A 13,306-nucleotide genomic window follows, 5' to 3' on the forward strand; every position below is an offset into this window, starting at 1 on the left:
TCCTGCAGGTGGCTTCAACACCTCTCAGTAATAACATTATAGCACACCATGGGTCCAGTGGAGATTCACAGCATTTTTGCGAAGAACAGAAAGTGTCATCTGGAGCACGGTCCTGCTCTCTGTGCCTCAGAGCAGGGAAAGGAGAAGGAAGGCAGGAGGGAGCACAGGGGCTTGAACTGTGGCTGCATGGAGACTTTTTTCACTGTCTACACACACCTCCTGTTTACAAATTCCAACGTTCTCATGAATTAATTTTCCATGCTTATTTAGACAAAGCAGATTAATTACTTATTGGTATTTCTTCAAAGGAGTTAAATTGTATGCAAAAAAATATTCCGAAGTAGTGGTGATTTCCAAAAGCTTTTCTGCAAGTATAAGAAAATAAGAACTCTACCATGATACCCTGAAGAAAGCTACAAAAGTAAGTCCAGTAGGCTGAAAGAAAATTCAAAGAGAGAAGCCTTTTCTACATTTGCCAATAAAAATTAAGCCACTGCCACACTGAAGATCTTTCTTGATGAGCCTAATTTTTTTCCACTCCTAATTTTTTCTTCATTTGCACTTTATCATGAAAAGAATTTGCCCTGATACTGTATGAATAGACAAAATGGCAAATAGTCAAAACTCATATGTACAGGCCTTAAGTGTTGGATGTTAGCCACTTGAAATTTAAAATAGCTCAAATAGCATTCTTTTTTTATTATTCATCTCATGCCCACCCAGCTTTAAAGCAGAATGGCCTAAGAGCACAGATCTGGAGTGGAATCAGCTCACTCAATGTAGTTATCCAGAAGTTATGAATCTGTTCCAAGCAATGGTCCTGAAGTCCATCTGCCATCACTGGAGAGTGGTAGGTGTGTACCAGGGCAAGGTTACGCCAAGCTACAATAGACATCTACGATAAATGAAATGTGGGACTACATGAGACAATATTTTAGACAGCTGAGATGAACCCCATATTTGATAAAATAACAATTGCACCAAAAGACATTTATTTAGGCCAGAGCAAACTATTGTTTAGCTGTATCAAAGCCCAGTTAAATTTCTTCAGTATGCCACTGGAAACAGGGTAATTCCTGCTATTCCAATACAAGAGGCTGGTGGTCAGTGTGCATGAGACACACTGTGGTAACTCTTTTAATATAGGACGGTTTAAAGTTGTCTTAAAATAAAAAGTGAAAATCAAGATACAGACTAGTATCTTCACAGAAATTCAAAGACTGCTCTTCTTAAGGCACATTTGATAGGATTTAGAGTGGATTCTGTGTCCTGCCTGTCTTCTCTGTAACTTTTCTGTAACTTGAACTTCACAACTGAATGAAGCATTTATGACTTACCTCAATCATAGGTTTTGGCGGTTGATATTGTACTAATTGAACTAATTTTTGTGGTTTGTGGGCAAGCAGAAGAACATGCTATTTGAGCAGATTATTCTTCTCTTAAATCTGCAGTTCTGTTATATAGCCAGTGGTTGAAAAGGATCCTAGTGAATCAAAACAAGACACATACATATTTATGTATAGATATTTGCTTCATTACCAATATCTATTAGTTGCTTAGGGGTCAAATGAAGGCACAGAAGGAAGGAGGAAGGATTCCTTTTATCAGAAGTCCATATGATAGAGAGGTCCACTTCTGCCCTTCTGTACACACACAACCATAAACTTTCAGTGTGCCTCTGGAGCTTTAAATCTGCAAACAGGGCTTGGTTATGTAAATCTTCTCACACAAGATTTCTGACCATTAGGAATTTTAAATCATAAATTCATTCTGATTGATAGCATTGCTTTCCATTCCTAATTATCCTTGATTTTGGGGAGACTTTTGGAATCCCATTAGACATCAGTCTTCATTTGTAAACATTAAAATATTCCTCAAGAGCTTAAGGGCTTACTAGAGTTACAGTACTGAATGAAGCAATACATATTTGCATTAAAAAAATGAACTTGTGGTGCTTAATTTCATGTTTCTAAAATGGAATATTCTTTACTCAGTCAAGTGTTGAAAACATAAATTCATGTTTATGAGACACAGAGATATATTATTATCACTAGTTTTGCATAGGGAATTAAACATGAAACAACAGGTTGACTACCTGAGAAAATAACCTGAAGTGAGAACTTCAAAGTCCCCAGACTATTTCATTACGCTAGTGTGTATGCAAAAAACCAAGGATTGCTAGCAGAAACATGACAGAACTCTGGAAAAGAGATGTAAGATTTCCATGCAATACAGTAGTTTAAATGCTCAGAAAAATTACTGTTCAAGTAGAAATTAGAGCATGGGGTTTTGCACTTTTTATTTCTTCAAAAACACCTATACCTGCTATGATTTAGAGAAAAATTTTCTTCTATGAATAAACTGCTTTTTCCTTCTGTTAGGACTCTTATCAGAGCATCGCCAGAAGATGATCCACCCCAATGCTCCCAAGCAGGGTAGCATGCATGAAAGGTGATGGTGAACCTGTGCCTGTGGTACCACTATTTGACTGGCCTTGCAGAAACGTTCCAAAAAAGGAGCAAGGCAATTTCAGATCAGGCAGCAGACATAACTGATGCAGCTTTTTTTCTCTCCACTAGTATGTAGGTGTTCAGGATATGTGCAGTGCTGGGAGGCAACAGTTTATTAAAAGTCAACAGGAAAATGAAATGGTCTTAGCATTGTAACAATAGAAATCAAAATAATGCCTTCTTTGAAAGATTAGACACTGATAGTGTGAAGTAAACATGCTCTGTGGTAGGGGAAAATAAAGATATATATTCTTTTAGTAATAACACATTTTTTCCTATCTTTGGTTTCTTTTCAACCAGTCCAGAGCCTTGTAGTTATAACTGAGCGCATCTGCATGCATCACTGGCTTAGCCACTCTGATTGCTTTTCAAGAACACCCATACAATTTACAGTACAGTCTCTGCAAAGGTATGCAGTTGATGGCTATTGGCTTACATGGCTATATTTTGGCTGGTCTGTGGAGTTCACATTGAGGATATTTGCTCTCTAATAAACTGAATTTAGAACCTGCATTGCCAAGTTTAGTTTTCCATCACAGCAGGGATTAATACAGTGGAGCAAATGCATGCTGGATCTCATGCTGCCATGGAGTCTGACTACCGTTCACACATTGCAAGCATTTAAATTCTTCCCACAGGTCAGTTAGAAACGCCATAGGGACCAGTTTCCATGCGTTATGTGCACCGTTGAAGAGACATTTATATACCATAAATAGTACATGTGATTTGAAGGGCAGTGATTTGTAGCTTCCTCCCGTGCAGGCTTAGCCCATGTTATTAACTACTTATACAACAAGCATGCATCACAAAGTAATGGGCTTAAAGCTGACACGAGGCTTTCAATAACCTCGGCAAGACAGAGTATTTCATGCTGTACATACACGTTCCTCAGCAAGAACTCAATACTGTAGTTTCCAATGAAGTAAGTCTTGTGGTTAATAGTGCCAATAGACTATTTTAGACCACTCTGTGCCCTGCAATGTGTAAAACAACACTTTGCTGATATCGTTGCTGCTTGAACGTTTTGCTAACTCACTGATATTTGGCTCCCAATATCAGTCTGACCCACCCAGTCCAGTTCTTTCCAGAATCAAGCCCAGCCGCCACATCTCCTGTCCCAGTTCAGCTATTCATCTAGTGCTCAGACAACAGACTACAATATCTTCTCTAGCTTATTCCTCTTGAGGACCCTATACTAACCTGAAGTCATCCAATGTCAACTTGTTTTCCTTTTTTGGTTTTGAAGTGCTGACAGCCCTCTGCAGTGAAATGTCATTGAAAGCCCCACAACTCTCTGTCTTGGAAATAACAGGTCTCTTCCCACTGAAAAAATGTTAGTTCACACAATTTTCTGGTTGTTTTTTTCCCCAGAAGTGTGAAATGAGGGAAGGTCCTAGTAAGAGATTCAAAGAGTGAGTCTAGGGAGCGCATGCTGTGGTGACGAAAAACTGGTTGCAGAGTTGATTAGAGCTTTTCTGTGGAGACAATCAAGGAGGTGGGCAGAAGAAGAAAGGGATCTGCACTATCTTAGAGTGTTTTGTTACTTATTGTAAGTATAAATAATAATTCAGATTTTCTATGCAGTTCTTTCTCAATCAACTGATTGCTAGTATTCAAAATACTGCATTAGTAGTAGCAGGTTGGAACTGCCATATTTTCTTAAACAGTTCACATTTCCACTGAGATTTATTTCTTCCGAAGAGTAAAATAAAACTAGATTGTGCTTCCAAATGTTACTTTCCCTTTGTTACAAAACAGATCTTTAAAGCAAGTGGTATTTATTAATGGTTTTCTTGAAAATGAAAATGGGTGTCAACCTTCTTTTTGTGGAAATGTTTCGAAAATTAAAAAGAACTACACTCTAAGGAGCTATCAATGGCAAAATTTGAAGTTTTGTAAAAATAAAGGAAAAATAAATAGTGTTGATTCTTGCTTCTCATGGAAACATTCCAAGTATATAATCCTGCTAACTCTCAGGTCACATTTTATGGTGTCAGATGACAGCTAATGAAGTTCATGTTTTCTGAGAGAAAAAAGGTTGAAGAAAAAAGCACATTTCTTTTTCATTGATAAAGCTTTATTTTAATTTTGAGTTTACAAAACTTCTCTCTCGCATGGAAAGCTATATTTCCTAGTGTGTTTCCTATTTTATGCACTATGGGAGAGAGAACATTTACATTTAATAGACATTGTCAAGTTTATTTTTCCATTGAAAATATACACTTTTCAGAGAAAAAAAAAAAAACAAAACCAAAACAAACCAATAAATAAACTCACGGAGTTTTCAACAAAGCCGAAAGCATTTTTACTGAGATCCTACGTGGTTTATATTGAATTTCCTCCAAAATAGACATTTTTTGTATCAAGGTTGAATTAGTAAAAGTTAAAATTTTGTCTTGAAAAGCTTTTCAACCAGGTATTTTTATTTCATCTGTACTATTATTTTCCTGCTGTACTTAGACAGTCTACCTAATTGTCTCAAAACTAGATGGTACTAATATTTTTTAGTTAGTTTTGTATTCTCAAATCATAGCTGATTTGGATTCCACAGAGATATTCTTATACCTAATTCAAAGCCATACATTCAAGACACATATCTTTGTCAAAGAAAAATATCTTTGACAGGAAGCCCAATAAAATGTGTTTTAAATTGTAAAGATAGCAGTAGTTAGTACTTTTTGTTTTAACTGGGAGCATCTGCTACAAGCCAAATTTATAGCTTATTCCCATAGTGCACATCAAAGCAGTACAATGGTCAAGCGGCAAGTTTTTAAGACTTTGAGTTTTCCAAAGGCTGTTGATAGTTAATATCTTTTGTTATACCCTTAGGTATCATGTTGCTGGATACCTATAGATACCATGACAGAATCAGCGGAAGTTATGCCAATATTTTAAACAAGAAAATGGATGAGAGCCACAACAGAATTGTCAGAAGAGCAGAACTGCAGGTTTAGTCATAGGAAGACAGAAAGATTAACACAGTGAAAACAGGGATTCATTTGAATAGAAGCAATGGAATTACCAGGTCAAACTCATTTCTTTTGTCTCCCCTAAATAAAATTACGTGTAAGAGTATGTGAAGTGTTTTTGTCTTCTCCTAGGAACATGGTGTGAGCACAAACTTTTAATATTTGTGTGTTTTTCCTTATAAAAATCCATGAACAAAGGACTTCACCACTCTAAAGGTTACATAGAATTTCAACAATAGGTTTAGTAGATTTGAATAGCCTTTTGGCATGTTGATTTATGCTATAAGAGTGGCCAAGGTTTTTAACAGTTTAAACAGGATAATGGGGTAGAGAAAGCATGCTGAGCAAAATGCATTCCAAGATTTAAGGACTTAAAATGTCTGAATTAAACTGACATGTATTCATTCTTAGCAAATTTGCTGTAATTATATCTGGAAATTCTGAAACAAGGCTGAGATCACCTGCCAGTTGATCTGAGGGGATACTGGTTCCCATTATAGGAACTACATTTCAAGCTGTTGGCCACATACCCAGACATTAAGTAAATGGTGCAATATCTCAGTTAGTATAAAAGTATTTCAGAACTAAGGCCATATCAGCTTTGACCAATCTTTGCTGAAAATACAGATGGAGATATACAAAAATAACAATCAAAATCCCGAAACAAGACTAGCCTAAGTAACATAAAAATATGTTACTGAATTAATCAATAATCAGTACGATAAGATGGTGCAATCATGCACTAATCGTGCTTGTTGGTATATGTTTCTATAATGAAGTCAATCACTTAAATATCTGAGAAGGTCTCAGAATTCTGAGAGAATTTGTTTAATGGATAAATAGAAATGGCTATAAAATCAATTCATTTGTATTTTAACAAGCATTTTATTGCCCTCTAACTTAAACAATCTTTGAAGTTCAGTAAAGCTCAATTAAATCTGGGTCATCCAGAGAGCTACTTCATCACAGGTCCTGTTAACATTTTTCATCCCTCTGTTGTTTTCCTTTTCAGAGAAATTTGGTGATCTCCAAAATTCGTTTTTCTGCAGCATCTTTCAGCAAACACCCCATGAGGATTTCAAATCTGGTGTAACAAGATGTTTCACTACTCTGTTCTGGTGCACTGGGACCTCCTAACATTAATAATCCAGGGGCTAACCCAAGATACTGTGAGAGAAATCTCTTCAGGAAATGGGCTGGAATTTCTCAGGTTTCTCAATATGACCCATGTTTACATTTCTTTCTTGTCTGTGACTCACAGGTGGGTTAAAGCTGTATGAGCTATATGATAATCTGTGACATGCTACCTATGCGTGGATGTTTTCTCTTCTCTCTACTCCTCTTCCTATGATCCCTGACTGTTTCAGTGGAAGCAGAGATCCCTTGGATTTAACAGACTTGATTTATTCTTCTGTAATGCTTAGAATTCTACATCTAAATTGCTCCAGTTTTTGCGGATGGGATCTGTAAATTGCTGAGAGTTTGCATACGATGCAGGATGTAGCAGCAAGGGCATGGGAAAAGATTCTTATGTTTGACATTTCCAACATTAGACACCTAAATCCTCAGTTAGACTCTGAAGTACATGGCCTGTTTGTTGAGCAGCTGCTGTTCTAGTTGACATCAACTGACACTATGAGTGATAAAGAGCTTGAGATATTGAAATCTCTAAAAGTAGAGGGACAAAAATGAAGGGGCATTTTTAGATAGTACGAAACATTGTGGTTAGGACTAGTAAAAAGACAAGTCAACTTTTTTTTTAATGAGAAGTTTGATTTTCAGTTTAACAGATTTTTTTATGAGGATGCATCTCTCCTGACTTTATTCACCAGGCAAGGCTGGCTGGCAGGCCACATATGTTAGGCTGACCTGCTATATGAAGGAAGACTTTGGTACTGTGCCTCCAGTAGGTGAGATAAAGTTTTATTATTGGGTGGTGAGATACGAACAAATTCCAAATCCCTGCCACTTAATGCATGAGTCTTGACAAGACTGGAAACAGATGAACAGTCAAATTTTAAAATATCAGTACTAAAATATCACTATGGAACCTCCTAGCAATTTCCTTTTTCTATTTTCACAGCCCTTTTTTTCTTTTTCTTTTAATTTTTTTGGGGGTGTGTGCACCTAGGTATGACATCCCTCACAGTGTCCACAGCCTTGCTTCCTCTTAACCAGCAAGGAAACCATGACAGGTCCACTTGGAACCTGCTGTGTGCTCTGAGTGCTGCCCTGTCAGGGATCCCAGTCCTCCCTTCCAGGAAAGCCCCATTTCCCAGAAGACATTCCAATTAGTACTCATCATGAGTCAGTATCCTACAGACTTGGAAGGCTTTGTTCTATGGATGAAGTATTTTATTTTATTTTATTTATTTATGCATGCAGACTGACATTTTGGTTCAAGACAAACCTGAGTCACATATCTCTGCTTGCTGATAAAGCGTCACACCTGTTCCAACCAACTTTCCTAGGCACTTACCATTGGCCAGTGTCAGAGACTAGGTAGGCACATGGGAACAGATGTGATCAGTGTGGCTGGCCACTTATGCTCTTGGCTGACAAAGTGACGGAGGAGAAAGGCTTGTACAAATCCATTAAGGCATGCGCGAGCATCTCTGCAGGAAAGAACAAACCTGATGAGACTTTCCTGCAATCTCTGTTACAAGCTCATTTACATGGATAAGAAGCTGCAGTTCATATTGTCGTCTCTTGGTCAGATATTCAGGCATCTAACATGGATTCAAGGTGGATTACAACAGCTCCCTTCAGAGATTTCAGAGTACTGCAAGTACTGCACCAGAGAAATCCAGCAGAGCTAAACAGCCAATATAATGCTATTCAGACTTGGAAAGCAGCCCTAATCATGCATTTTTTTTTTACTTCTGGTTCCTTTAGTATTAAATACACCTTCTTGTTCCAATGTTAACATATCTTCTAATACCCTTAAAATTAAGAAGCATATCTATCTGTGTATCTGCATACCTAGCATATTTTTCCTTTTGCCATGACTGCATATGTCTTAGAGAAATTTTTTTTCTTGTTTTGTGCATACCATTTTTCTACTTTATGTTTCTGAATAGCAAGCAGAGCTGGAAAGGACTTCACACTGTGATGTGCTTTCAAAACAATTTAGCTACTTTGAATGTAAATTTGATAAGTGCAAGCAGCACCGACATAGCTGCTGTACAGCTTGCAAAGCCTTAAGCAGGTGCAAATGAATTCACTTTGTCCTGAGAACTTACACCTGGTGGAGAGCTCTTCTTACAGCCAGCCTGCATGAGATGGAGCTGCTTCCTTCCAAACCGAGATGAATGCTTGTGCTGAATTATTAAGACAAAGTTCTACTGCAGGACCCGCTTAACTCTGATGAGCAAATGCAGAAGTACTAACAGATGGGTTTAGGGAATCTAAGTCTGCTGAAGGCAAGTCCTGTAATTCTTGAAAAACATTGTTTTCAGATCTCTTTTTCTGGATTATAGAAGTTATATGTATGTGTAGATCAGGGAAAAAAGTTAGTAACATGAGAAAATCTTGAAATTAAAAGTTATTTATGGTGAATTTTTTTAATTAAAAACCAGCTGTATGTGTCTAAGTGTTAGAAATATATATATTTTCATGATGTTGCTTGATTTGCTAATACAAATGAGAAATGCAAAAAAATGCTGGGAGTACTTCATTTCAAATGAGGGAAATAAATAGCCTGAATTTTAAAAGCCCTAAGTTCATTCTTACATTTTCCAAGTAAGTCTAACTCAGTTTTAACCTTTTTTTAAAAAAAAAAGTCTTCTTTTCTACTGGAAGGTTCCAAACTCCCTTCCTATTTCTCCTCCTATTTTCCATTTTCTTCATTCCTCTGCTATTTGCCAGTCACTGTCTACTGCTTGTTTTCCTCTAATATCTCCTTTATTACCTTTTTTTTGGTGCCTATCTCTCATTCTCCCTCTCCTCTAGATGTAGGTTTCTTTATGCTTTCAAAGGAAAGCCAATGAATAGCTGCCATTCCCGTAACACACGCACACATGCACACGCTCAAATCCACTGGGTGCTAAGTTTGTTGCAGCTCCTCCACCAGCACTCTTCTTTAGCCCACAGAATATTGGCTTTTTTATTTTCCTACTGAGCTCCCTGTACAGACATCAATGTTCTGCTGCACTGAGTGGAGTGACACTAATGCAGGAGATGCCAGCCCAACAACCTGATGCGCAATGAACTGTTCTCCAAAAATTCCTCTCTGCTAAAAAACAAGGAGGAGGAAGTCACACTTTGTTTCTTCCACGGATAGAGTAGCAATTCTTGGTTGTTGTGGTTTTTTTGTTTTTTTTTTTTTTTTTCGCTGGCTCCTCTGCCTCCTCCTCCCATCCCCCAAATCCAGAAGTGAACAGCTCAGGCTTACGGGATACTAGTTCAAAGAAAGGGCTTAAAAACTGTTCCTTCTTTACTATATCATAATCTGATACAAAAGCCCAAAACATAAATGCTGTTGCTCTCTTAAAGGCAAAGAGAGGTTATTACTGGGGCCAGCAAAATCTTTTGGGGGATTAGTGTGGTTTTTTCCTCAGATTAAGAGACATTAAAAAAAATAAAAAAAATTCTTCAATCCTTGACAGTATTTCCCTGAGTTAATCTCCTCTGGTGGCTGATGGGATTTGCAATGTCTACCAATGTCAGTCACCGCTGGTTATGCCATGCAGTAAGATGTGTTGTGAAACAACCCACACACTGATCATTCAGGAGAGTAAAATTACACTCCAGTGCTAGAAAAGGCAGGTGACAATGGACTTCATTTTCATCTGATCCGAGCTGATAGACGGCATACAGAGGTTCAGTCTGTTTCCAGTGAATTCAATATATTTCTCTTCAGAAATTACCCATCAGCTGCTCCTGATTTTTTCTGGGATTTTTTGGCCTTTATTCAACCTCTGGTGTTTTGTTCCCCCCCCCCCCCCCCCCCCGAAACAGATAAAAGTAAGATAACCAGTTTCTGGACTGTTTGTTGATTCATTTTTCATGCTGAAATACCATTGGATTTGTTTCCTGACGGGATGAATGTAACTAGTGGGCTCAGACTCGCTGCTGGGATGAGTTCTTCAAAATTCCTTTGTGCAGACCAGCCAGGAGCCTGTTTAAACAATCACAGGATTTGACCTGCAGGATCAGGTTAATCAGAACCTACTGGACTTCCGAATGGGTTTTTTTTAGAAAATTGGCTAAATGTTATGTAGGGATGGGTAAAGGGAGATTTTGCTTTGCTCGCTGAAGTGGTTCAACTAACCCTATGCAAGACTAGTGCTTCACACTTGGCGTTTCCACAAATATATTTGATTTAAGAAAATGAAAAAGGAAAAGGTAGACGCTGTTAGAGGCTTACTGGCAACTGATTTAAGGCACAGATAGGTTAGACAGCTACCTGTACTTCACCATGGACATGTATAGAACTTCACTTGTTCCAGGAAAAGTATAGCAATTAATGATGATTTTAGTTGCCTTCAGCATTATTCTATATTGCTTCTGAATGAAAATGTAAGCTTGAATATTTTTTTGATTTTTTTCTTTCTCCATTCTTCTTTTTCTTGTGGTTGAAAAACAGTTATCATAACAATGCTGAGCAATAGAAGTGCTTTTCATTTTCAAAGCATTAAACAAGGAACAACTAATTACATTAGCTGTTTGGCACAGACATGATACAGCCTTGATCCTTCATTCAATTAGAGCTTGCTTTGAATTTGGTGAGGTCAGATTGCATCCCACTTAGGTGTTATGACTCAGATCATGTCCTACCCATATTTTTACAATTACTGAAGTAACACTAAGAACTTTTGACAAATGAGGTACATTTCGTTACATCTGTTTAGCAGACAGGGATAGCAAGTCATGACAAAATAAAGTAACTTAAAAGCAATTGGCAAAACTGGTTGTTAGTGCCTGTGAAGCTTGAATGTGTAAGCCTTTTGGTATGGGAGGAGCAAAAATGGAAAGAATGGATTTCAACTCCCTTCTTCAAGTAAATTCATAGTCTTGCTTGAAGGGAGGACTGTGGTGGGTTGAACCTGGCTGAAGGCCAGGTGCCCACCAGAGCCGCTCTATCACTCCCCTCCTTCTCTAGAGAGGAGGGAAAAAGTATAACGAAAGGCTTGTGAGTTGAGATAAGGACAGGGAGAGATCACTCACTAATTATCGTCACGAGCAAAACAGACTGAACTTAGAGAGCAAATTCATCTCATTTATTACCAAGCAAAACAGAGTAGAGCAATGAGAAAATAACATCAAGTCTTAAAACACCTCCCCCCACCCCTCCCATCTTCCCGGGCTCAACTTCACTCCCAGCTTCAACCTCCGCCCCCCTCAGCGGCACAGGGGGACGGGGAATGGGGGTTACAGTCAGTTCATCACACGTTGTTTCTGCCGCTTCTTCATCCTCAGGGGGAGGACTCCTCTCATCGTTCCCCTGCTCCAGCATGGAGTCCCTCTCACGGGAGACAGTCCTTCATGAACTTCTCCAACGTGAGTCCTTCCCACAGGCTACAGTCCTTCACAAACTTCTCCAACGTGGGTCTCCTCCACAGGGTGCAGACCTTCAGGAGCAAACTGCTCCAGCGTGGGTCCCCCACGGGGTCACAAGTCCTGCCAGCAAACCTGCCCTGGCGTGGGCTCCTCCCTCCACGGGGCCACAGGTCCTGCCAGGAACTTGCTCCAGTGCGGGCTTCCCACAGGGCCACAGCCTCCTTCAGGTGACTCCACCTGCTCTGGTGTGGGGTCCTCCACAGGCTGCAGGTGGAATCTCTACACCCCCTCATCCTTCCTCCATGGGCTGCAGGGGGACAGCCTGCTTCACCATGGTCTTCTCCATGGGCTGCAGGGGGATCTCTGCTCCGGCGCCTGGAGCACCTCCTCCCCCTCCTTCTTCACTGACCTTGGTGTCTGCAGAGTTTCTTACATCTTCTCACTCCTCTCTCTGGCTGCAAAAGCGCTCTCTAACTTGTGTTTTTTTTTTTTCCCTTCTTAAATATGTTATCACAGAGGCGCTGATTGGCTTGGCCTTGGCCAGCGATGGGTCCCTCTTGGAGCCGGCTGGCATTGGCTCTATCAGACACAGGGGAAGCTTCTAGCAGCTTCTCACAGAAGCCACCCCTGTAGCACCAGCCCTGCCCCCCCACCCCCCATCAAAACCTTGCCACGCAAACCCAATACAAGGAGGTACCATGAATTGATGTACATGTCATAGGCATAGATGACATAAGCATGAGCATGGACATTCCCATGAGAGTCCTTTCTTATTCTCTTCTCACAGATTCACATGTGGATGTACATACTTTCCATATCTATGGAAAAATTCCAGTGGATAACACAAGGAACAGACATCCACATCTTAGCAGAAGACTAGTAAATTGTTTGGTAATCCCAACCAAAACAACCACTGCCTCCTCGTGAAGACCACCTCCCATAGTTCATTTATACTGACAGTCCCACTTCAATACCTTACTTGATTCTCCCAGTCAGCCCAGCTACTTATCCCAGTTCCTATATCTCACATATTAAAACTACACGAGTCTGAGTGTCCATAGACACTGCCAGTATCTGGCATTAGGACTTTCAGGTTCCAGTCAGAAATGAGCCTATATAAAATCAAAATTCAAAACTTCTTTTTTCTTTCTCAGATTCAGAACCCATCTCTGAACACTCAGTTAATAATGGACCTGGATGCAGGTAAGCCCATGCCTACTATTTCTGTAGGCTGCCCCAGAGGGTAGAGTAGCGTGGAGTATTTGGAAATTCACATGGATAAAATGAACTGAGCGACAATATCAGATTGTAACAACCTTGTATGCT

The 13,306-nt window shown here is 39.4% G+C and overlaps 1 long non-coding RNA gene across 1 annotated transcript; it reads left to right on the top strand.

Annotated features, from left to right (window-relative positions):
- The first annotated feature begins 754 nt into the window (after nt 1-754).
- On the top strand, nt 755-7,312 carry LOC142600794 (uncharacterized). Its single transcript, XR_012834353.1, has 3 exons — nt 755-854; nt 2,382-2,435; nt 6,492-7,312. It is a non-coding gene; the product is annotated as an uncharacterized LOC142600794 (long non-coding RNA).
- The last annotated feature ends 5,994 nt before the right edge of the window (nt 7,313-13,306 follow it).

The sequence above is a fragment of the Balearica regulorum genome, chromosome 2 (assembly GCF_011004875.1).
Source record: "Balearica regulorum gibbericeps isolate bBalReg1 chromosome 2, bBalReg1.pri, whole genome shotgun sequence".
In the NCBI taxonomy this organism is placed as follows: Eukaryota; Metazoa; Chordata; class Aves; order Gruiformes; family Gruidae; genus Balearica; species Balearica regulorum.